The sequence below is a fragment of the Octopus sinensis genome, unplaced genomic scaffold, assembly GCF_006345805.1.
Source record: "Octopus sinensis unplaced genomic scaffold, ASM634580v1 Contig17936, whole genome shotgun sequence".
Lineage (NCBI taxonomy): Eukaryota > Metazoa > Mollusca > Cephalopoda > Octopoda > Octopodidae > Octopus > Octopus sinensis.
The window spans coordinates 5,001-28,639 of NW_021835439.1; the positions used below are offsets into that span (position 1 = coordinate 5,001).

Genomic DNA, 23,639 nt, shown 5'->3' on the forward strand with positions numbered 1-23,639 from the left:
ATCCTCGACAGCTTCATCAGACGCAGCAGCAACATCATCATCAGCAGCAGCAGCGTTGGTGGCATCTGCAGCATCACCATCACCACCCCCCACCAACACCACTGCTGTCTGATACGGTTTACTGTTCTTTATTTATATTTTGCTGAAATTAAATTCATGTTAGTTCTGCAAGCCAAAATATTTGAGACATTCTCAAAGAACTTCTTCAGAGTTCTTCTAATTCTATAGACTTAAGAATTCTTTTAGAATTATTTTAGCAGCTTAAGCTAAGAATGTCTTGTATTCTTTCTTTAACACAGGTTTTTTTCTTTGTTTTTTTTATGGTGCAACTACTTTTGGGTTTTTTTTTAATGTTTTCTTCAGTCTGTCTTTTATACATGTTTTTGTCATTGGAATGTGGCCATGATGGAGCACTGCTTTCAAGGGTTTAATGGAACAAATCAACCATAGTACTTATTTTTTAGACCTGGTATTTATTCTGTCAATCTCTTTTGTCAAACTGCTAAGTTAGAGGGAAGTGAACAATTCAACAACATTTGACAAGTTTGGTGGAGGTTGCAACCACAAACACTAAGAAAAACACCATGTCAATATATATATATATATATATATATATTGGCCTGCTCACTTAGCCAGCATGGTGGCATCATTTGAAGACTAAAACAATGCGAAGTGCATTGTGACCAGCGATGTGTAGCAAAATCTGATAGCCTGGTCAGTCATGGTGATCATGGTGATATATGTATATACGTATATATATATATTGATAGAAATGGTAAGACAACTAAAGAATGAAAGAGACCTCGATATTATGTAAATACAGGAATTTATCTGTAAATGTTATATGTAACAATTATTCAGTAGCCATGATAAAGCTCCAAGTTTTGGATGTCAGGGCAGAAACCCACGCTGCCATCTCTGGAGAATTTTTTCAATGGCCCAATAACTGAAGAGAAGGCGGCATGGGTTTCCGCCCTGACATCCAAAACAATTGTTCGATAGCCATGATAAAACTCAAAGTTTCGGATGTCGGGGCGGAAAACCACATAATATCGAGGTCTCTTTCATTCTTTTGTTGTCTTACCATTTCTATCAATATATATATATAGTGGAGGGAGCCTGTGGAAGAGGTAGATGCAGGAAGACATGGGATGAGGTGGTGAAGCATGACCTTCAAACATTGGGCCTCAAAGATGCAATGACAAGCAACTGAGACCTTTGGAGATATGCCGTGCTTGAGAAAACCTAGCTGGCCAAGTGAGATCATAGTCGTGGCTGGTGCCAGCATTGCATAACTGGCCCTTTCAAAAGTATCCTTCAATCGTTGGGTGATATGCCATGCTTGTGAAGACCTGTTGGACCAAGTAAGATCATAGTTGTGAATGGTGCCAGTGTTGCCTGCCTGGCTCCCATGCTGGTGATCTGTGAAAAAAACATTCAAGTGTGGCTGACACCTGTGCTGGTGACATGTAAAAAGCACCATTCATGCCTGGTTGATGCCAGTGCCACCTGACTCGCTCCCATTCTAGTGGCATGTAAAAAAGCACCCACTACACTCTCAGAGTGATTGGCATTAGGAAGGGCATCCAGCTGTAGAAACCTTGCCAAACCATATTGGAGCCTGGTGCAGCCTCCCAGCTTGTCAGTTCTTAGTCAAGCTATCCAACCCATGCCAGCATAGAAAGCAGACATTAAATGATGATGATGATGAAGGCGATATAGATATATATATGTACATACATACACACATATATATATACATATACTGCCAAAAGAGAAGCTAGGAGACAGGTTTATTTAGCCAGAGGGGAAGCAGATAAGAAAAAATTTGCCAATGTTCTGCGCCGTGAGGACCAAAGACTGGAGGTGTTTCGTGTTGCAAGACAGTGTGTGAGAGAGAATCGTGATGTGGTAGGAGAGAAGTGTGTTCGCATGGAAGATGGTTCACTTGCGCTAAATGAGGATGCAAAGAGAGAGGTTTGGAGATGCCACTATGAAAGGTTGCTGAATGAAGAAAATGAATGGGATAAAGAGAGTCTGCCGAATGTTGACCCAACAGAGGGACCAGCTATCCGAGTTGATAGTTCCGTGGTAGCTAAGGCAATTAGAAGCATGAAGACAGGGAAAGCCCCAGGCCCATCAGGAATCACTGCAGAGATGCTCAAAATGTCTGGTAGTGTCGGCTATAGCCTAGTCACCCGTATAGTTAATCAGGTGATACACAAAGGGGTCATACCCAATGACTGGTGTAGCAGTATAATAGTCAACTGCTACAAAGGTAAAGGTGATGCCCTAGATACAAATAACTACAGAGGTATCAAGCTGTTGGACCAGGTGATGAAGGTTACGGAGAGGGTCATAGCCCAACTAATTAGAGAGAGAGTTAGTTTAGATGAGATGCAGTTTGGGTTTGTGCCAGGGAAAAGTACTACTGATGCTATATTCCTGGTAAGGCAGCTGCAGGAGAAATACCTAGCCAAAGATAAGCCCCTGTACCTGGCTTTTGTTGACATGGAGAAAGCCTTCGACAGGGTCCCCCGATCCCTTATCTGTGGGCAATGAGGAAACTAGGGATAGATGAATGGTTAGTGAGAGCTGTGCGGGCCATGTATAGGGACGCCGCTAGTAGGGTGAGGGTTGGAAATGAGTACAGTGAAGAATTCCGGGTAGAGGTAGGGGTCCACCAAGGCTCAGTACTCAGCCCCCTCCTATTTATCATAGTCCTCCAAGCAATAACGGAGGAATTCAAGACAGGATGCCCTTGGGAGCTCCTCTATGCTGATGACCTTGCTCTAATTGCTGAGTCGCTATCAGAACTGGAGGAGAAGTTTCAGGTGTGGAAACAAGGATTAGAATCGAAGGGCCTCAGAGTCAATCTAGCTAAAACCAAAGTCGTAATCAGTAGGAAGGTAGACAAATCACAAACACCTTCAGGTAGATGGCCCTGCTCGATCTGTAGAAAAGGTGTAGGTAGAAACTCTATAAGATGCACCAAGTGTAAGCTATGGACACATAAGAGATGCAGCAATGTCAAAGGAAGGCTAACTAGGAAGATGGTTTTTGTATGTGGCAGATGCTCAGGAACAATAAACACTGAAAATGCTCTGAGACCAACTTCCGTCACTTTCCAGGAAGAAAAACTAGAAATAGTTGATAGTTTCCGTTACCTAGGTGACCAAGTCAGCAGCGGGGGCGGGTGTGCTGAAAGTGTAACTGCTAGAGTAAGAATAGCTTGGGCAAAGTTCAGAGAGCTCTTACCTCTGCTGGTGACAAAAGGCCTCTCGCACAGAGTGAAAGGCAGACTGTATGATGCGTGTGTACGAACAGCCATGCTACATGGCAGTGAAACATGGGCCGTGACTGCTGAGGATATGCGTAAGCTCGCTAGAAATGAAGCCAGTATGCTCCGATGGATGTGTAATGCCGGTACTCACACTCGGCAGAGTGTAAGTACCTTGAGAGAAAAGCTGGACCTAAGAAGCATCAGTTGTGGTGTGCAAGAGAGACGATTGCGCTGGTATGGTCATGTGGCGAGAATGGATGAAGATAGTTGTGTGAAAAAGTGCCACACCCTAGTGGTTGAGGGAACCTGTGGAAGAGGCAGACCCAGGAAAACCTGGGACGAGGTGGTGAAGCACGACCTTCGAACTTTAGGTCTCACTGAGGAAATGACTAGAGACCGAGACCTCTGGAAGTGTGCTGTGCGCGAGAAGACCCGGCAGGACAAGTGAGTCCATAACCCGTGGCCTTCTACATGGGATGGAGCCAGCCTACGTATGCATACCTTCCCTTCTTGGGACACAAAACTCTACTTGTGAAGACGTGTTGAGGCAAGTGAGGATCAGAATCGAAATCGATCAATGGAAATTGCGGATGTGCTACCAGTGCCGGTGGCATGTCGAAACTCTGCTTGTGAAGACCTCGTTGAGGCAAGTGAGGATCAGAATCGAAATCGATCAATGGAAATCGATCAATGGAAATTGCAGATGTGTTACCAGTGCCGGTGGCATGTAAGAGAACTTTCCGTTTCGCGACCGTTGCCAGCACCGCCCCCGTTTCGTGTCCGTTGCCAGCCTCACCTGGACCTCGTGCCGGTGGCACATAAAAAGCACCATCCGTTCGTGGCCGTTTGCCAGCTCTGTCTGGCACCAGTGCGGGTGGCACATAAAAAGCACCCACTACACTCACGGAGTGGTTGGCGTTAGGAAGGGCATCCAGCCGTAGAAACACTGCCAGATTTGACTGGGCCTGATGAAGCCTTCTGGCTTCACAGACCCCAGTAGAACCGTCCAACCCATGCTAGCATGGAAAACGGACGCTAAACGATGATGATGATGATGATGATAAACACATATATACATAACATCACACATATACATACACACACACAAATAAATATATATAAAAACACACATATATACATGCACACACACACACACACATATATATTATAATATATATATATGTATGGATATAAATATATATATTTACGTGTGTGTGTGTGTGTGTGTGTATATATATATATATATATATATATAGACACACACATACACAACAGGCTTCCACACAGTTTCTGTCTTCTAAGTTCCCTTACAAGGCATTGCTCAGCCCTGGGGCTATAATAGAAAACACTTGTCCAAGGTGTCTACATGCAGTGGGACTGAACCTGAAGCCATGCAGTCTCAAACCGCACAACCATGTTTTGTTATATTTCCTTTCAAAATTTTTCCGTTTGGATGGACAGATGGGTGAATGGATGAACAGATGAATGGATGGATAGATGGATGGGTAATCGGGTGGCCTGCAATCTTCAGTGCTCCAACTGAACTAACTGGAAGGCAAGTGAGTCCGTGTAAGGAGTCACTGAGAACATATATTGTGCCATTGTCCAACTTGACACATGACAAATTAGTTTTCCAGTTTGCAAACCTTTACAAACAGGAACCTATACTATTTTTTAGTCACCAGCTTAGTACAATTACACACACATATATATAGAGAGAGAGACACATATATACACATATACATTTATATACTTTCATATATATATATATGCGTGTGTGTGTGAATACATATATGTGTATATATATTTATATGTACTTAGAGAGAGACACATATATACACATATACATTTATATATTTTCATATATATATACGTGTGTGTATGTGTGTATACATATATGTGTATATGTATTTATATGTACTTAGAGAGACACATATATGCATATACATTTATATACTTTCATATATATGTGTGTGTGTGTGTGTGTGTGTATGCATATATGTGTATATGTATTAATATGTACTTACATGTGTGTGTATGTGTGTGCGTTTCATGTGTGTGTGCACATGCATGTGTGTGTGTGTGTGGCTGTGTGGTAAGAAGCTTGCCACGAGGTTATAGGTTCAGTCACACTGCATGGTACCTTGAGCAGGGGTGTTCTACTATTGCAGCAGGCTTACCAAAGCTGTGTGAGTGGATTTGGTAGACAGAAACTGAAAGAAGCCTGTCATATATATATCTATATGTGTGTGTGTATATGTACATGTCTGCGTGTGCGTGTGTCTGTGTTTGTCCCCACCATCATCACTTGACAACTGGTGTTTGTGTGTTTATGTCCCTGTAACTTAGCAGTTCAGCAAAAAGACCAATAGAAGAGGTACTAGGCTTAAAAATAAGTCCTTGGGTCAAATTATTCAACAAAAGCACATCAGGGTGGTGCTCCAGCATGACCACAAGCGAATGACTGAAAGAAGTAAAGAATAAAAGAATGTATATATATATATACTATTTAATAAACACAATACATGTTTTTATATGCTTCTATAGTTTCATGTGCTGAGAACATGCCAAACATTGTTTTCTAACATGTCTGATATCTCAGCACAGTCATCAGGCATTGCCTACATGGCATAACGATGTGACTGATAACTGTGCCAAGATGTCAGACGTGTTGTAAAACATGGTTTGGCATGTTCTCAGCACATGAAACTAATAGTAGCATATAAAAACATGTATTGTGTTTATTAAGTAATATTTATCTCTCACCAGATGGAGTACCCAAATGGAGTACCCAAAACAGTCACAGATGTGACTTGTGCCTCGAAGGGAAACTCTCTAGGTGCAATCCCATGGTCATTCACGACTGAAAGATGGGAGGTCTTTACTTTTTACATTCTACATTGAGAGAAGGACGAGATGGACGCTTCATTTTTGTGCTGTTGCCGCATTATGTCGTATGCGAGTGAGAGGATTTGCATCCCCAACGTAGAATTTTTGATGTAATACATGTCCTCGAGGTAGTAATTGTGCGCGGCTGAAGAAGGCCATAGACACACATTATGCATTGTTATAAATCCGTCTAATAAAGGCTCGAAACATATGTACCGCTGAATCCTTGGCATCATGTTTTTATTTTGATTAATTTACTCCACCACCTACACCACCAAACGGTATATACAGGTGCTTACAATTATCAAGTACTCACCCTGAATTTATATATATATATATATATATATATATATATATAGAGAGAGAGAGAGAGAGAGAGATGGATAGAAATCAATTATGATTTTATTCAACATATTCTCCTCTCATGTTCACTCACTTAATGCAGAGGCCCTTCAGTTTTTCTAAGCCCTGCAAAAGAACTCAGAAGGTTGGGCCTCCAACCGGGCCTTTCGTGATACCCTTAAAGCCAGGAACTTTCCAGCAACCCCTCGTAGATGCTGATGTCCCATAAAAAGCACTCAGTACACCCTGTAAAGTTGCTGGCATTAGAAAGGGCATTCAGCTGTAGAAACTATTTCAAGACAGACACTAGAACTCAGGGTAGCCCTCTGGTTATGCCAAGCCCTGGTCAAACTGTCCAATGCATGCCAGCATGTAGAACGGCTGTTAAATGATCGTGATCATGATGCTGATAATAATGATGACAATGACAACGATGTGTACACATAACATACACACTTATAAGTGTTTTAGAAGATATACTGAACATTCCGCCAAGGTCAACTTTGCCTTTCATCCTTTCAGGGATGATAAATTAAGTACCAGTTATGTACTGGGGTTGTTCTAATCGACTGTCCCCCTCCCCCAGAATTTCAGGCCTTGTGCCTAGAGTAGGAAAGAATATAAGGCAGCAGCAAGCTGGCAGAAATATTAGCACACCGGGGGAAATGCTTAGCGCCATTTCATCTGTCTTTATATTCTGAGTTCAAATTTCTTCCAGAGTCAACTTTGCCTCTCATCCTTTCAGGTGCAATGAAATATATGTACCAGTTACACACTGGGGTTGATGTAATTGACTAGCCCCCTCCCCCAAATTTTAGGCCTTTTGCCTTCAGTAGAATGGATTATTATTATTATCATAAAAAAAAACAGCAAGCTGGCAGAATCGTTAGCATGCTGAGCAAAATGCTGATTAGATTTTGGGATTGATCCAGCACTGGACAAGGATTTTCTTTCTTTCTTTCTTTTACCTGTTTCAGTCATTTGACTGCGGCCATGCTGGAGCACCGCCTTTAGTCAAGCAACTCGACCCCGAGACTTATTCTTTTGTAAGCCCAGTACTTATTCTATCGGTCTGTTTTGCCGAACCGCTAAGTAACGGGGACATAAACACACCAGCATCGGTTGTCAAGCAATGCTAGGGGACAAACACAGACACACAAATACACACTCGCATACATATATATACATATATACGACGGGCTTCTTTCAGTTTCCGTCTACCAAATCCACTCACAAGGCTTAGGTCGGCCCGAGGCTATAGTAGAAGACACTTGCCCAAGGTGCCACGCAGTGGGACTGAACCTGCAACCATGTGGTTGGTAGACAAGCTACTTACCACACAGCCACTCCTGCGCCTATTCTGAATTTTTTAAAATTTTTTTTATTTTTGAGATCAGTCAGGTTCGCTTTTAGTATTCTCGTTCGTGAGAGCAGTTGAGTTTATTTCAGATATTCTCCCTTTAAAAAAAATCTCTGGCTAATTGTTGAGAGGTCGTTGGTGTTGCCTTGGCAGAGGTTTACACAATCTGAGTGCTCTTGATATTATCATCATCATCATCATTATCATCATCATCATCATTATTATTATTATTATTATTATCATCATCATCCTCATTATTATTATTATTATCATCCTCATCATCATCATCATCATTATTATTATCATCATCATCATCATCATCATCATCATCATCATCATCATCATCATCATCAGTATTATTATCATTATCATTCATCATCATCATCATCATCATCATCATCATATTATTATCATCATTATCATTCATCATCACCATCATCATCATCTATTCTATCGGCATGAGTATCATTTCTACAAGACTGTCTTAATGTCATCATCTTTGTTATTGTCATCATCATCATTGAAGTCATCAGCTGTAGCAGCATCCTCATCCTCTTTATCCTCATGTTCGTCATCGTCATCAGCAACATAATTATGTTCACCATCTTCACCACCACCGCTACCACCATAACCATTTTCAGAAGCAGCAGCAACAACGCAATCACCTTTATCATCACCGCCACCACCACCACATCATCACCATCACCACCAACTTCACCACACCATCAACATCATCATCATCATCACTACCACCATCACCATCACCATCACCATACCATCAACTTCAGCACTACCACCACCACCATCAACATCATCACTACCACCACATCATCACCATTGCCATCATCATCACCACATCACCACGCCATTATCAACATCATCATCATCATCATCACCACCACCATCATCACAACCACCACCACCATCAACATCATCACCATTGCCATCATCATTGCCACATCACCACACCATTATCATCATCATCATCATCATCATCATCACTACCACCACCACCATCAACATCATCATCATCATTATAATTAATGATGCCATAGCCAGCCTGGATCTCTTTGTTATGCCACCGCTATCCACCCCCCAACCCCCAACCCATCGCCACTCATTCCCCCTCCCAGCTGAACTTCTGTCTCCCCACCCACCCCCCCCCCCACCGCACACTTCCCCACTCGTCCCCCCTCACCCTGTCTGTGGAAGATGACTGTTGGTTTCTGAGTGAACAGATCAGGTTACAGCCAGGGTATGAGGTGGATGGCAGGGGTGGATCAGGAGTGCATCAGAAGACAAAAGACACTGCTCTCTGGCTAATAAAATTTCCCACCTGCACACCAACCAACACCACCACTACCAACGCCACCACCACCACTACTACTACAACCAACACCACCACTACCACTACTACTACAACCAACACCAACACCACCACTACCACTATTGGAACTATCACTACTACCACTGCCACCACTACTACCACCAGGACTATCACCACCACAACCACTCTTACAACTACCACCAACACAACCACAGCCAGTACAACCACTGCTACCACCATCAGCACAACCGTCACTGCCTATACCACCACAGCCACTACCAGAACCCTCACATCTACCACCAACAGAACCACCGCCACCGCCTTGACTACGACTACCATCATCACCACAACCACCACTACTACTACTACCACCACCACCACCACCATGATTACGACAACCACTATCACCACTGCCACCACCACCACCAATACAATCACCATCATTACCACCACAACTACAACCACCACCACTACTTCTACTTGCATTAATCAGGACCACTGCATACTCCTACCATACACTACTACCTGCACATGCTTACATTTCTATTAACCACTACCACCATCACCCAACCCACACTCACTACCACCACCACACATCACCACCACCACCACCACCACCATAGCACCAATACCTATATAGCCACTGTTGTCATCATCATCAACATTACAACCACTACTACCACCAAACCCACCAGGACTACCACAGCTACCACTACCACCACCGTTTTTATCACTAACACCACCACCACTACTATACCATCACCACTACCATCACCACAGCCACCAGCATCACAACCACCACCACCACCACCACAACCACCACCACCACCACCACAACCACCACCACAACCACGACTGCCACCACCACCATCACTGCCACTACCATCTCCACCACCACAACCATCACTGCCATCACCACCGCCACAACCTCCACCACCACAACCTCCACCACCACAATCGCCACCACAACCATCACTGCCACTACCATCACCACAACCACCACCACAACCACCACCACCACTACCACGACTGCCACCACCACCATCACTGCCACTACCATCTCCACCACCACAACCATCACTGCCATCACCACCACCACAACCTCCACCACCACAACCTCCACCACCACAATCGCCATCACAACCATCACTGCCACTACCATCACCACAACCACAACCATTACTGCCACCACCACCACCACCACCATCACAACTGCTACCATCACTATCACAACTGCTACCATCACTATCACTACCACCACCATCACCACCACCACAACCACCATCACCACAACCAGCATCACCACCATCAAAAACACCATCGCCACCACCACCACAAACACCATCACCACTACCACAGCTGCCACCACAACCATCACTACCACAACCACCACTACAACCAACACCATCATCACCATCACGCTACCACCACCACCACTACAACCACCACCACCATCACCACCACCACCACCACCACCACCACCACCACCACCACCACCGGCTCCCAATCACTTTACTGTCATTACCCTTGCACCTAGAGCAGGGTTTGTTGAGGGGACTGAAGGGGTGTGGTAGCAAGGATTCAGGAAGTGACTACATGAGGTGGAGACTATTGAAAGGGGGTTAGATGTATCGCAGGGAGGGGGGATAGGGTGTTGTGATAAGGGGCTGGATTGGAGTCGGTGGGGGGTGTGGAATACATACAGGGGGAAAAGTACCGATGGCAGCGGGAGGGGAGGGGAGGCATTTGGTGGTGGTGGGAGTGTAGGGGGGGTGGGGGTGGAATGAAGGAGATTCCAAACAGGAAGTTTACCGATTCCTTAAAATCCCAGAACCATATTATTATAACTCTTGAGTGATGAATTTTCTTGAGCATTTGTCATCATCGTCTTTAACATCCGTCATCGTCATCATCATCGTCATCATCATCATCATCGTCATTGTTATTGTCTTCATCAAACACACACACACACACACACACACACACACACACACACACCACACACACACACACACACGTGCGCGCCAACCTCTTATACACTTCTCACAGTCATAAATTCATCACCATTGTAACACGCTCCCCCTCCACCACCGCCTCCAAATCCATCATCATCATCATCAACAGCAACAGTAGCATCGTCATCATCATCATCATCGTTACAGGATATTACACAAACATCAATGTCACACACACACACACACACTCTCTCTCTCTCTTCTCTCTCTCTCTATCGCATGTAGCCATTATATATTAATGCTATCGCAACCTCCATCCTCATCATCATCATCTTATCATCATCTTGTCATCATCAGCCATCATCTTTATCATTCTCACAACGTGTAATTACACATATACCCACTTCATCTGCTTATCTATCTATCTACCTACCTACTAATCTATCTATCCATCTATTTATCAATTTATTGATTTATCTTTCTACTATCTATGTAACTACCTTTTCATCTAATTACATATCTATTCATCAACACATCTCTCTATTTTTTTATCTGTCTGTCTAATTATCTGTCTATCTATCAATCTTTCTATCTATCTAACTATCTATCTACCTATCTGCCTGTCTATCTATCTATCTATCTATCTATCTATCTATCTATCTATCTATCTATCTATCTATCTATCTATCTATCTATCTATCTATCTATCTATCTATCTATTTATCTATCTATCTATCATCTATCTACCTACCTTATCTACCTGTCTGTCTGTCTATCTATCTATCTATCTATCTATCTATCTATCTATCTATCTATCTATTCATCTGCTTATCTATCTATCTATCTATCTATCTATCTATCTATCTATCCATCTGCTTATTTATCTATCTATCTATCTATCTATTTATCTATCTATCTTTCTATCCATCTGCTTATCTATCTATCTATCAATTTATTGATCTATCTTTCTACCTATCTATATGTAACTACCTTTTCATCTATCTACATATCTGTTTGTCTATCTATCAATCAATCTACGTATCTCATTATAACCCTTTAATAGCAGTCATAAGCCCAGCTACAAATAGAAGACAAATCTCTCTTAAATCACAACGTACTATCTTAAAGATGGAAGAACAGGGTGAAAAATGTAGCTTTCAGTACTGCTACAAAGGACAGGATGGTCACAACTGGAATGTCTTTGATCATCGGTCTATTTAATCACGGTTAATCTAGAGTTAATCAACAACAACAATTATAATCATAAATATAATATTGTTACCTATCGCTATCTTTTATCTTTTACTTGTTTCAGTCATTTGATTGTGGCCTGGCTGAGGCACCTCCTTGAAGAGTTTCAATCAAACATCTTCAGTATTTTTTTTGTTTGTTTGTTTGTTTTTGAAGTCTGGGACTATTCTATTGGTTACCTTTACTGAATTGCTAAGTCATGGGGTTGTCGAGCAGTGGTGGGAACAAACACAAGCTTAAACACACACACACACACATATATATATATATGTGAAGGTGCATGGCCCGGTAGGTAGGCTGTTGCACTCACAATTGCTATTTCATGGGTTTGATTCCCAGACTATGCACCACATTGTGTTCTTGAGCAAAACACTTCATTTCACGTTGCTCCAGTCCTCTTTTCAATCAGAGAGACGGCATTAGTCTGTTTGCCTAGCCAAGCAGGCTAGTGTCATTTCAAGGCTAAAAAAATGCAAAGCACATTGTGACCAGCAATGTGTAACAGCATCTGATAGTCTGGTCAGTCACGTGATCACATTATATCTATGTACTAGCAGTATCGCCCGGCGTTGCTCGGGTTTGTAAGGGAAATAACTATATAAGCATTTTTAGAGAGTTATAGCCAAAAAATAGCAAAAAAATGCATCAAAAATGGAAAAAAATTATGGTAAATTTTTTTTTAAATCGTTGACTCATCGTAGACATTTTCTGTTTTGGTGTCTTCAAGCCATGAAGTCGTTGTTCTAAAAGAACGCTGGTCTCCTTGACAACGCTTTACGACATTGATTTCCTTACACTCCCTTCCCCACAGCTTCACGAGGGAGGGAAGAATGGGGAGAAGCAACACAAGTGCAGGTGTGAGCATGGACGCCAACTCCGCCGCCATCGACACACGAAAAAATTGGAAGAAATAGAAAAAAATGATGTTAAATTATTTTTAAAATCGTAGACTCATCGTAGACGCGTGCTAATACCCAGACGGGCTCGATATGAATCACGACTATAAGATACCCGAATTTGGTTAAACTGCACCGCAAAATGTGGGAGTAGTTAGGAATCTAAATCGAAGGGGACAGACATTCACACAACTACAGGTTTATATATATAGATATATATATAAATACTAATAACAAAGTATGGAAATGAATGTGTAACACTGCATTAGTGAATAAATTTTCTTTATTTGTGAGTTAACAAGGCAACCAATGATTTCATATGAAGAAATTTTCACAGTTGTTCAAGCATGTTACTCATCTCCACTTTAGATGGGAATACATGATGTTACATGAGAGTAAACAGGATTTCAAAATAAATACACTAATCACAGGAAGTAACTTAAATAAATATCTTAACTGTTTTCTCTTTTGCATTAGCTCTGGATTTTTACAAGAAGTCATGTTCATAATAGTTTTATTAATTCCTTGATTATCTTATGTGTGAATACTTTTACAAAAATCCAGGATTAAAGCAAGTGTGATGACAATTAAGATATTCTGATTGCATCCTAACATAACACTACTCAAAAAAAGGGACTACTACGTGGTTTCTTGATCTGCTAAAAATAGTTGTTAAATGTCTAGAAAATTATACCAGGCACAGGTGTGGCTGTGTGGTAAGAATCTTGCTTCCCAACCACATGGTTCCGGGTTCAGTCCCACTGCATGGCACCTTGGGCAAGTGTCTTCTACTATAGCCTCAGGCTGACCAAAGCCTTGTGAGTGGATTTGGTAGACAGAAACTGAAAGAAGCCCATCGTATATATTAATGTGTGCGTGTGCTGAGTTTATACCCCAACCACCACTTGACAACCGATGCTGGTGTGTTTATGTCCCTGTAAAATAGCTGTTCAGCAAAAGGATACCAATAGAATAAGTACTATACTCTTTACTCTTTTTTACTCTTTTACTTGTTTCAGTCATTTGACTGCGGCCATGCTGGAGCACCGCCTTTAATCGAGCAACTCGACCCCGGGACTTATTCTTTTGTAAGCCCAGTACTTATTTTATTGGTATCTTTTGCCGAACCGCTAAGTGACGGGGACATAAACACACCAGCATCTGTTGTCAAGCAATGCTAGGGGACAAACACAAACACACACATACACACATATATATATACATATATACGACGGGCTTCTTTCAGTTTCCGTCTACCAAATCCATTCACAAAGCTTTGGTCGGCCCGAGGCTATAGTAGAAGACACCTACCCAAGGTGCCATACAGTGGGACTGAACCCGGAACCATGCAGTTGGTAGACAAGCTACTTACCACACAGCCACTCCTGCACCTATGTTTACAAGGAATAAGTCCTGGGGTTGATTTCTTCCAGCATGGCCTTAGTCAAATGACCGCAACAAGTAAAAGAATACAAGAACACTATTTTGGAAAGAGAATGACACGTTAGATTGGATACTGCAGTCCTAAATTGTGGTTTGGGCATGGGTGGAATGGTTTTGACCATAGGACTACTCAGTCAGAACTGTCCAGGGTCTAAATAACAACACACACACATACAGAAGAGGGGATGAAGGAGAATAAAAATGAGGAGGGGGAGGAAGAACCCGGAGAGGCAGAAGAGGAGGAAGGAAATGAGGAGAAAGAGAAGGCAGAAGGAGGAGGAGGAGGAAAATGAAATGGGGGAAGAGAAAAGGAAGGAGTAGGAATAAGCTGTGCCCCAGCGGCAGCAGTAACCACATAATTATGTTGCCAAGTGAGCTCTGCTTCAATATTTCAATCAGCTGGTATCTGTCTACACCTCCCTTTCTTTTTCTCCTTTTCTCTCTCTCTCTTTCTCCCTTTCTCTCTCTCTCTCCCTACGACTCTCCTCATGCCTTCACAATATGTGTTTGTAATACAACCACCAACAACCACCTCCACCACCACCACCACCACCATTGTTAATAGTAACCCTAATCTTTTCCACTGTCCCTCTGGAACATCCATCCTTTACAGTCTTGGTCCTCGTTGTCATATTTCCTCCACACTGTTTTCTTTTGTCATTACCCTTTATCTCTCTCTCTCTCCTTCTCTTACTCCCTCTCACTCCTTCTCCCTCTCTGCTCTCCCAATTACTCTCCTCCGCTTGTCCAACTTGCTCTTCTTTTCCACTATTTTTACCATACTCCAAACTAAAAAATAAAATAAATGTCAGAGCTCGATCAATAGTAATAAAAATAACAATAATAATGATTTCAAATTTTGGCAGAACGCCAACAGGTTTTAAGGGGAGGGGGAAAGTTGATTATATCAGCCCCAATTCTTGCTGGTAATTATTCTATTGCCCCCAGTGTTCAACTGGCACTTATTTTATCAAAAGAATAAAAAGCAAAATCGACCCTGATGGAATTTGAACTCAGAACATAAAGACAGATGAAATGCCTCTTTAATAATAATTGTTTCAAATTTTGGTACAATGCCAGCAATTTAGGGGGGGGGTTAAGTCAATTTAAGCAACTCCAGTGTTCAACTGGTACTTATTTTATCAACCCACCAAAGAATGAAAGACAAAGTCAAACCCAGCGACATTTGAACTCAGGACATAAAGCTGGAAGAAATACCGCTAAGCATTTTTGCCAGCTCAATGAAGATCCATAATCTACAGCAGAAGTGTTAAGGCCCCTCCCACTAGAGAAGAGGATTGGCCTGTAAGGGTCATGTGACTGTGCCATGTAAAAAGCAATCGTGCCAGTGTCACATGAAAGTGCCTGTGTGGTGCCATGTAAAAGCGCCTAGTACACTCTGTAAAGTTGTTGGTATTAGGAAGAGCATCCAGCTGTAGAAACCAGCCCTAGGAATCAGACTGGGGTCTGGTGCTGCTCTCCAGCTTGCCAACACTTGTTAACTCTTTAGCGTTCGCATTATTCTGCCAAAATTAATCCTTTTTTATCCACATTGCTTTGAACTAATCATGCATTGTCTTGTAGCTATGAGATTTTGATGAGGTAGCTGTTAATTTTTAAAACGATATTGTAGGGTTGGTGCGAAAGACCAGATCTGGCCAGTTTGAACATAAAACAGGCAGAATGCTTCTGGCCGGATATGGCCAGTTTAAATGCTAAAGGGTTAAACTGTTCAACCTTTGCCAGCATGGACAACAGATGTTGAATGATGAGGATGATCCTTTCTGCTATAAAGCACAAAGCCTGAAATTTAAGTGGAGGGCATAAGTCAATTTATATTGACCCTGAAAGGATAAAAGGCAAAGTTGGCTTCGGTGGAATTTGAACTCAGAATGAAATTTCACTAAGCATTTTATCCAGTGTGCTAACAATTCTGCCAGCTCACTGTCTTAATGATGATGATGATGATGATGGTGATGGGGATGATGATAGTAATAATAATTATAATAATAGTAATAATAATGGTCTCTCAGAAACAATGGTAAAGAAACTTGCCTAAGATGTCATATTATTTTGCACCAAGCAGGAACATAATTACGAGGGAAACTTCTTAAAAGCTCAGCCATGTGAGAGATGCTGGAAAAATAGTTGAAAGACGCAGAGAAATAGCAAGAAGAGATTTGTAGTTTGGAAGAAGCTGGATGCTGTTAGATGAGGAAACATTAGCTAAAAACATCTGGGAGATTAAAAAGAAGATGTTACGTTCTACTTTTATTCAACCGGTGATGGTATTTTAATTTTCAAACAATAACAGACAAAAGCATGTTTGCTAAATCGTTGATGACGGTGCACAACACGTTTCTAAACTGTTTCACATTCAATTTTCCATGTTTGCATGGGTGGGATAGTTTATTCGCTGGAACAAATGTTTTTGCAGCTGGATGGTCTTTCTCTTTCTAGCCTACTACAAACCACTCAGACGTGAAGCTAGAGGAATGGAACCCGTTTCTTTCTGTTTATTTTTGTCCTTCAAATCTGGCACCACGTGAAGCTTGTTGTGAGCAAAATTTAGAATTTATGATGATGAGCAATATGCAGCAATGCAGCACTCCCTTACAGTCACTCCAACCGTTAGGCCTCACTATCACTTTGGGGCTCACTTGGTGAGAGTATATCCTTAACATAGCTAAAGGACCACATCTTTAAAATCGGACTCTTCTCTTAAGGGAGAGAAAATTCTTCTCTTCAGTCCCAAACAATATCTGTCCTCAACCAATTTCAAATGGATGCTCACACTTAAATATTGGTTTTGAATTTTGGCACAAGGCCAGCAAACTGGATCAATGTGAAATATGAGGGGGTGCTAAAAAGTTCTTGGCTCTAAAGACATCGCGAAAGGCCTGGTTGGAGGCCCAACCTTCTGAGTTCTTTTACAGGGTCTAGAAAAACTGAAGGAATGCTGCAAAAAGTGTGGGGATCATAATTGATCCTCCTGTATTTTCTTTTACCGAAAACCAGGAACATTTCAGCACCCCATCATATAGGAGTGGCTGTGTGGTAAGTAGCTCGCTTACCAACCACATGGTTATGTTCAGACCCTTCTGCAGTTCCAAGTGTTATATATACAAAATTTCCTGCAACTGTCTTGGTTTTCGGGGTTGTCAACAATGAAGGACATGTGATGCCTCCTTACTTCTTTACACAAGGCCTTAAAGTTAACTTTGACACCTACACTGAGGTCCTGAAACAATTGTTAAGCCCTGGATAGACAGTGTATGCAATGGAAGACCATATGTGTTTCAGTAAGGAATGGATAGCTGAAAATTTTCATGATCACATAACCCCTAACATTTGGCCTCCTAATTCCCCCAGATCTCAATCGATTGGACTATTACATGTGGAGCATTGTTGAAAGAGAGGTCAATGAATACGCCCATAACACCAAAGATATTTTGAAAGTTACCATAGTCAGAGAAATGTCCAAAATGAACCAGGACCACTTGATTGGAGCCTGTAGATGATTTAGATCTCATATAGAAGCAGTTGTTGAAGCTGAAGGTGGCTTTATTGAATAACATTATAGAAGAGAAGGTTTATTTTTATCCTCAAAGCATTTTTTGATAAATAAAGTTATTACCTGTTATTATATCTCTGTTTTTTTATAAACATAAATCTGTCCTCAAATATCTTACGCATCTTGTATATATATATGTACATATATATACTGTATATGTATATATTCACACACACACACACACACACACAACACACACACACACACACACACACACATATATATATATATATATATATATATATACATACATACATACATATATATTTGTGTATGTCTATATATATATTATGCATATATATATATGTACATATATATATATGTATATATATGTGTGTGTGTGTATATATATACATCCGTGCATACACACACACCCGCACACATACACATATTACACTCGTGTTCAGGTGGAAACACGAATCAACCCCTTTTTCCTCCCACCTTTTTCCATGCTTTTACTACTCTTTCTTTTTAATTTTTCTTCTTTTTTTTTTAACATTTTGTTTATTACAAATTGTAAATAATCTCAGTTGAAATTCTTAAAATAAACTTCTTAAATCTTCCAACGATTCTATATTAAACTTGGAAGAATTTCAAGAAAAAAAAATAAGCAAAAGCAAACAAATGACAACAAATAAATAAATCATCTTCATCAACATCATCACCATCATCCTCTTCCTGCTCATCATCATCATCATCATTATGATCATCAACATCATCATCATCATCATCAACATAATTATTACCACCACCATCATCCTCTGCCTCCGCCTCCACCTCATCATCATCAATATCATCATCATCCTCCTGCTCCTCCACATCATCATCATCATCATCATCCTTACCACCACCACCACCATCCTCCTCCACATCATCGTCATCGTTATTATTAACATCATCATTACCATCACCATCTAATAATAATGATGATAATGACGATGATAATAATAAGTCTGTTTAGTAATAATAATTATAATAATGATGATGTTGCTAATAATAATAATAATAATAATAATGATAATGATAACGATGACGATGATGATGATGATGATAAGAACAATAATAATAATAGTAAAATTCCAGCTTTTATCGCCTCCCTCAATATCGTCACTTGCCGCCACCCGAAATGTAACTGACTTGCAGTAGCATTGAAGCGACTAAAAACTCAGGGTAGTTAGGTATTATCTTTCATTTACAAGTGATGCAAAATTTCTTTCTTTTTTTTTTTTCCGGCTTTTTTTTATTGCTTTTTTTTTTTTTTTTTTTGCTTTTAAAGAGCTGGATCTTCAATGTGATAAACATTGCACATATCTTTCAATAGTCTGCGAGAGTTTTCTGAAATATATAAAAAAAAAAAAAAAAAGGAAAAAAAAAAAAAAGAAAGCACTATGCTTATGTCTCGTTCCAAATGGTGTCACAGCTGGAGGTTTCTAAAATACGCCAAGCTGTTTGCCTTTCGGCTAAATGTTTATCTGCCTTCGACTTAGCTTCTGCCTCCTCGAAAAAAAAAAAAGAAAACGAAAAAGGAAAAGAAAGAAGAAACCCCCGAAAGAAATGCATTTCTTCAAAATTCTCTTTTAAGGAATTCTGCATTCTGCTTCCAAATTCTGTTCTGCCATCATGCAGGTTTTGCTTCATTTTTGTGTGTGTGTGTGTGTGTGTGTGTGAAAGTGGGTGCATGCATGTGTACGAGTGTGTGTATGTGTGAAAGTGTGTGTGTGAAAGCGTGTGTGTGTGTGTGAAAGTGTGTGCATGCATGTGTGTGTTTGAAATTATGTGTATGAGTGTGTGTGTGTGTGTGTGAAAGTGTGTGCATGCATGTATGTGTGCATGTGTGTGTGAGCTTGTATATGCATATATGCTAATGTGTATGAGTGTGTGTGCGAAAGTGTGTGTGTGTATGTGTGTGTGTGCATGTATGTATGTGAGTTTGTGTATGTTTGTATGCGAATGTATATGAATGTGTATGAATGTGTGTGTGTGTGAAAGTGTGTGCCTGCGCCCGTGTGTATGTATGCATGTGTGTGTGTGATTGTGTGTATGTAGGCATATGTGCATGTGTGTCTGAGTTTGTGTATATGTGTGTGCAAGTGTGTGTGTGAGGGTGTGTGTGTGCATATGGTGTGAGTTTTTGCATATGCATGAGTATGTGTGAGTTTATATGAGCATGTGTGTGCGTTTGTGTGCAAATGGGTATGTATGAGTGTGCACATAAGTTTGTGCATGTGTGAGTGTGTGTGTGTGCATGCATGCACACGTGTGTGTGAGTGGGATTAGTGTATGTATGTGTGTATGCATATGCATGTGTGAGTGTGTATGTGTATGAGTGAGATAGAATATGCATGTCTGCTTGTATTCATGTGTGTGTAGGTGTGTATGCGTTTATACGTAAATGTTCCAGTCCTCTTAATACAATGTAACAATCCAACAAAAAATCTTCTCGTGAAGTCACTTACCCTGCTAGAAATAGCAGCCAAGTTTCCTTCGTCAAGGGTCTTCATCAGTCAGGATTGACCATGTATCTGTTTTTGCATGGACAGGTTTAGACAAAGGTACAAGGTATATTCTAGAAGCTTTCAGCCATTTTCAGAGAAGACATTTATTAATTTCAAAGAACTACAAGGTCGCATCAAAAGGTCCCCAGACTAGTTCTGTAGTGCGCCAACAGATGGCAGTGCATGGTTATGTGCACAGTGAGAGCTAGCAATGACTTTCATGAGGCAGTGTGCTGGGTGACATTTTTTTGTGATCACATGTTTGCTGTAGTCTGCGATTTTTGTCATGGACAGGAAGTTGGAAGAAAGCGCCAACGTGAAATTTTGCACTAAATTTGGGAAGTCTGCTACAGAGACATTGAGCATTCTCCAGCAAGCTTACAAATGATGTGGCACTGGGTCAAATGCAACGTTTTGAGTGGCACAGGCACTTCAAAAGTGGAAGAATGTCCCTGTAAGACGATGAGCGATCTAGAAGGCCTGCCACAAGGGTCACCCCCGCAGAAATGTGGTATTGTACATCGAGAATTTGTTCCCCAGGACCAGACCATCACTCAAGAGTTCTACTGAGATGATATGAACCATCTGAGGGAAGACATTCAGCAAAAACAACTGGGTCTGTGAGATGCAAAGAATTGGATTTTTTATGACGACAATGCATTCTGTAACCAAGCTCTCCTCACTCGTAAGTTTCTCACCAAAAACAACATGGCATCATTTCTGCACCCACCCTATTCGCCAAATTAAGCACCTGCAGACTTCCATCTCTTCCCCAAGATGAAAATGCAGCTCAAAGGTCACCATTGTAATGCTGCTATTGAGATCCAGAGTGAATCACAGGAGGTCCTTGACTTGCTTACAGAAAATAACTTCCACGCCAGATTCCAAAAGTAGCAAGAATGCTGGGACCAGTGTATTGCTGTGCAAAGTAACTATTTCAAAGAAAAGGATGTCAAAACTTAGGTTAATAAGTTATTTTTTATTAAACATAACTAGAAGACTTCCCAAGTTTAATGTATAATTTCAATTTTGGCTCTTTGTTCCATGTGATCACAAAAACACAAGTTTCAAAACTTGTGAAGTAAACACAGTGATGCCACTCAGCACACTGCCTCATGAAGGTCACTGCTAGCACTCACTAGGCACACAACTGTGTGCTGCCATCTGTTGGCATGCTACAGAACTAGTGTCTGAAAAATTCAACATCCTTGCTGGAAAATATAGTGTGTATGTGCATAAGACAGATGGGTGTAATTTGAAAGAGATTTAGCTGCTATTTCTAACAGGTCTAATGACAATGTAGAGGTTTCCTTCATCAGCTCATGCATACAGTCTTTTATGACATACAAGTCAATGTAGAGTGTAGAGTAAACACATATTGTAAATATTCAGACATCGTCACTATCTTTCCAAATCCTGTTGCATTTCACATGGAATTTTTGGTCCTCCAAAGTTGTTTTGGTGTATAAGTCAACTTGGCCATTTTGGCTTCAAATTTTGGTCTGAAAAATTCGATTTGTATGCTGGGAAATATAATATGTTTTTTGCATCATCTGTATGTGTCCATTTTGGTAAGTTTTTATGAATAAATAGCATCTCAGATTAGCAGAAACTGTTAGTTCTGGTTGCAAGCATTATTTTTCAGATGGCTGAACAGGGATGCCAGAAAGCAAAGCCCTGAGGCATTATTCAAAAGTCTCAGGGGAAACCTTAGTTTAATTCTGTATGCTTTTTAAGAGGACTGTTATGTAATTGTGGGTGTTTAGAAGCTAAACTGTTGATGAATATTCTCCTGATGTGAGATTTTGGGTTATAGCATCAGATAGTAATTCAAATTACCCCTCTTCATTTGTGTATATAAATATATATAAATATATGTAGAAGGTTGAAAAAGAAACACACGAGTTGATATATATATATGGAAAAAAAGTCAAGGTAAAAAATGCTAAAATAATTTTATGAAATACATTTCAGTACTGGCTTCAGTCATTGAGACTTTTTCAACTGTAAGTATGGAAAACAATAAAATTTTAGAAAAATCAAAAGAAAAGTATTTTAAAAGAATATTTGCATAGTATTCAAATACAAGGGGCATTTTCCTTGTTTCTGCTTGTCTCTGTCCCTGGTTTACTTGACCTCGAACTCACAAGAGGAAACAAGAGGGACAGAGACAGGCAGAAACAAGGAAAATGCCCCTTGTATTTGAATTCTATGCAAATGTTCTTTTAAAATACTTTTCATTTCATTTTTCCAAAATTTAATTGTTTTCCATACTTTGTTTTCCAAACATTGAAAACGTCTCAATGACCAAAACTGGCATTGAAATTATTATTTTAGCATTTTCTACCTTGACTTTTTTTTTCCATATATATAAATATATATATTCTTTTATTCTTTTACTTGTTTCACTCATTTGACTGCGGCCATGCTGGAGCACCGCCTTTAGTCGAACAAATCGACCCCAGGACTTATTCTTTGTTAGCTTAGTACTTATTCTATTGGTCTCTTTTGCCAAACCGCTAAATTACAGAGACGTAAACACACCAGCATCAGTTGTCAAGCGATGTTGGGGCAACAAACACAGACACATACACACACACACACACACATATGATGAGCTTCTTTAAGTTTCCGACTGCCAAATCCACTCACAAGGTTTTGGTCGGCCCGAGGCTATGGTAGAAGACACTTGCCCAAAATGCCATGCTGTGGGACTGAACCCAGAACCATGTGGTTGGTAAGCAAGCTAACTTACCCCACAGCCACTCAAGGCACATCAACATGTAAGATGCTAGAAAATGGCTAGGTACAAACACATAGAACT

General features: G+C 40.7%; 1 long non-coding RNA gene across 1 annotated transcript; it reads right to left on the bottom strand.

Moving 5' to 3' along the window:
• Positions 1-846: 846 nt before the first annotated feature.
• On the bottom strand, positions 847-17,227 carry LOC118761843. Its single transcript, XR_004997678.1, has 4 exons — positions 17,215-17,227; positions 8,651-8,656; positions 1,172-1,186; positions 847-918 (listed from the first exon to the last, which is right to left on the bottom strand). It is a non-coding gene; the product is annotated as an uncharacterized LOC118761843 (long non-coding RNA).
• Between the last annotated feature and the right edge of the window lie 6,412 nt (positions 17,228-23,639).